Source organism: Orycteropus afer, unplaced genomic scaffold, assembly GCF_000298275.1.
Source record: "Orycteropus afer afer isolate SDZICR_OR568_19922 unplaced genomic scaffold, OryAfe1.0 scaffold00214, whole genome shotgun sequence".
NCBI classification, from domain to species: Eukaryota; Metazoa; Chordata; class Mammalia; order Tubulidentata; family Orycteropodidae; genus Orycteropus; species Orycteropus afer.
The window spans coordinates 1,798,427-1,801,291 of NW_006921801.1; the positions used below are offsets into that span (position 1 = coordinate 1,798,427).

At 38.1% G+C, this 2,865-nt stretch overlaps 1 non-coding gene across 1 annotated transcript; it reads left to right on the forward strand.

The window, feature by feature from the left end:
• Window positions 1-2,499: 2,499 nt before the first annotated feature.
• Window positions 2,500-2,633, forward strand: LOC122150728. The gene has a single exon (XR_006163818.1). It is a non-coding gene; the product is annotated as a small nucleolar RNA SNORA70 (small nucleolar RNA).
• Window positions 2,634-2,865: the final 232 nt, after the last annotated feature.

Genomic DNA, 2,865 nt, shown 5'->3' on the forward strand with positions numbered 1-2,865 from the left:
TGTCTCTCTGTAGTTCAGCTTTGTGCAACTTCTCCAATTCTACTTTGTTATGATGTTATATCTATCTTACCCTGGTGCTGCCATTGGCCCAGGCTCTCTATGACTTGACAGCTCTGGTGCTCATCATGGCTAACTGACTCCATCTCAGTATCTTATTTCAAAGTTGTAAGCTTGTAATTGGTTCATCTCAGATTATTAATGAGTTCAATGTTTGATCAATGAACTTCCTTATGAGCTGTGACCGGGAACAGGACCATCAGGTACTAACATAAACCTTTCCTTCAGTAGGAGCTGTGGGTGGAGAGCAATTTCAGGAGTAAGGTTATGGTAGTGGAGGTGTGATGGAAGAGCATGGAAATTAGAAGTATGTCTGCTACATTACCCAATATTGTCCCTTGTTAAAAAAACAAAGAAGAAGATGAAAATCAAAACCACAATGAGAAACCATTTCATTCCCACTTGGATGGCTAAGATGAAAAAGAAAACAGAAAATGTTAGTAAGGATGTGGGGGAATTGGAACTTTTATCCATTACTGGTGGGGATGAAAAGTGGTACAGCCACTGTGGAAAACAGCAAAAGATTGCTACTACATTCAAGAGCAAGGTTCAGAGTCTTTTCTGACAGCCAAGAAATTTGGAAGACAGTTACCTGGCCAACTGACTGGAAGAAATCTGTATTTGTGCCCATTCCAAATAAAGGTGATCCAAAAGAATGCATAAATTATTGAACCATATCATTAATATTACACACAAGTAAACTTTGCTGAAGATAAATAAAAAATGGTTGTAGCAGTATAATGAAAGGGACTTGCCAGAAATTCAGGCTGGATTCAGAAGAGGATATGGAACAAGGGATATCATTGCTGATGTCAGATGGATCTTGGCTGAAAATAATGAATACCAGAAAGGTGTTTACCTGTGTTTTATTGATTATTCAAAGGCATTCAACAGTGTGGATCATAACGAATTATGGATAATATTGTGAAGAATTGGAATTCCAGAACACTTAGTTGTTCTCGTGAGGAACCTGTACATAGACCAAGAGACTGTCAAAACAAGGGGATACTGCATAGTTTAAAATCAGAAAGGATGTCCATGAGGATTATATCCTTTTACCATACTTATTCAATCTGTGTGCTGAACAAATAATCCAAGAAGCTGGACTATATGAAGAAGACTGTAGCATCAGGATTGGAGGAAGACTCATTAACAACCTGTGACTTGCAGATGACACAACCTTGCTTGCTGAAAGTGAAGATGACTTGAAGAACTTACTGATAAAGATCAAAGACTATAGTCTTCAGTATGGATCACACCTCAACATAAAGAAAAATCCTTACAATTGGAAAAATAAACAATAGCCTGATAAATGGAGAAAAGATTGAAGTTGCCAAAGATTTCACTTTACTTGAATCCACCATCAACACACATGGAAGCAACAGTCAAGAAATCAGATGTCATGTTGTGACTGGGAAAATCTGATGGAAGTGACCTCTTTAAAGTGCTGAAGAACAAAGATGTCACTTTGAATATCACCTGAAATCTTCTTCAAATCAAACAGTAGTGTAGCTTAACTAGCAAAGAATGTCTATCTTGAGCCATGTGCTCTTTCGTTATCTGTCCACATGAAATCAAATCGACAACAGCAAATCAAATATTGGATGAAAATCTTAGGGGGCACTAATTTTATGTTAATAAGGGAAGAATAACTTACAAAAGGAAGATGAGAATGGTTGTACAATTTGGAGAAGGTAATTAATATCACTGAATGGTACATGTAGAAAATGTTGAATTGGTTTATGTTCTGCTGTGTATATTCTCAAAACTACCAACAAGACAATTAAAATTAGAAAGAAAAAAAAAAAACTATGAAGAAGTAGAAGTAATTTCTTTACCGGTATATCCACATGGCATATATAATGAGAGCTTATTTTCATGGTGATGATCTGTAGGTCACACTTAATCCTAACGTGACTTCTGAATTCTCAGACTAACTATGCTCATGGAAGGGTTTTTCTAATTACTGTTGTTGTTGTTGTTATGTCCCGTCGAGTCAGACCTGACTCATAACGACCTCTCCTTGGGTTTCCGAGAGAGTATCACTATGGAAGTAGATTGCCCAACCTTCTTTCTGAAGAGTGGCTGGTGGGTTTGAACCACCAGCCTTCTGGTTAGCAGTCAAGTGCCTTAGGCACTACACCACCTAGTGTTTTGTTTTTCGCTTTTTCAAAAATGCTAATCTGGACAAGGCATACAGATAACTCCTCATTAATCCAGACATTAGATTATTCCCAATACATAATCAAGTTACACAAGAGATTTTTCTGCACTTGGTTGTAAAATATAATTTCATGAAATAGAAATATTTTTAACATAATATAATGCTTTTAATTGCCAAGTCAAAAGCTATGTAAGTAATGAGGAGGGGAATCTGATTGGCAATAATTAAAAAGACAGATAAAACCAAATGTGAAAGAGGATATAAGAATTCTGCTGGAACTGCAGCCAATTAAGCAGACCATCCTCTTTCCCTGAGGGGATGGGTGTGCAATGCCTGCAAACAGCAGCCTTCTTGGTAGTGTATGCAGCCTATTGGCACATATGGGTTGCCCTAAGGGACCTTGGAAATAGACTTTTCCTGCTCTTTCATGTCTCTGACCTTGGTAATCTCTTGTCCCTAATGTAGGCTCCAGATGGGTATGTGAGGTGCCTTTGGAAAACTCCGGGGTATAATAACCAGGGTCCACGTTGGCCCAGTCATCACGTCCACCCACTTAAGCTTCAAAATAAGGAGGAGGATGTGATTGAGGACCTACAAAGGGCTAAGTTCAAGTTCCCTGGGTATCAAAAGATCCATATCTCCAA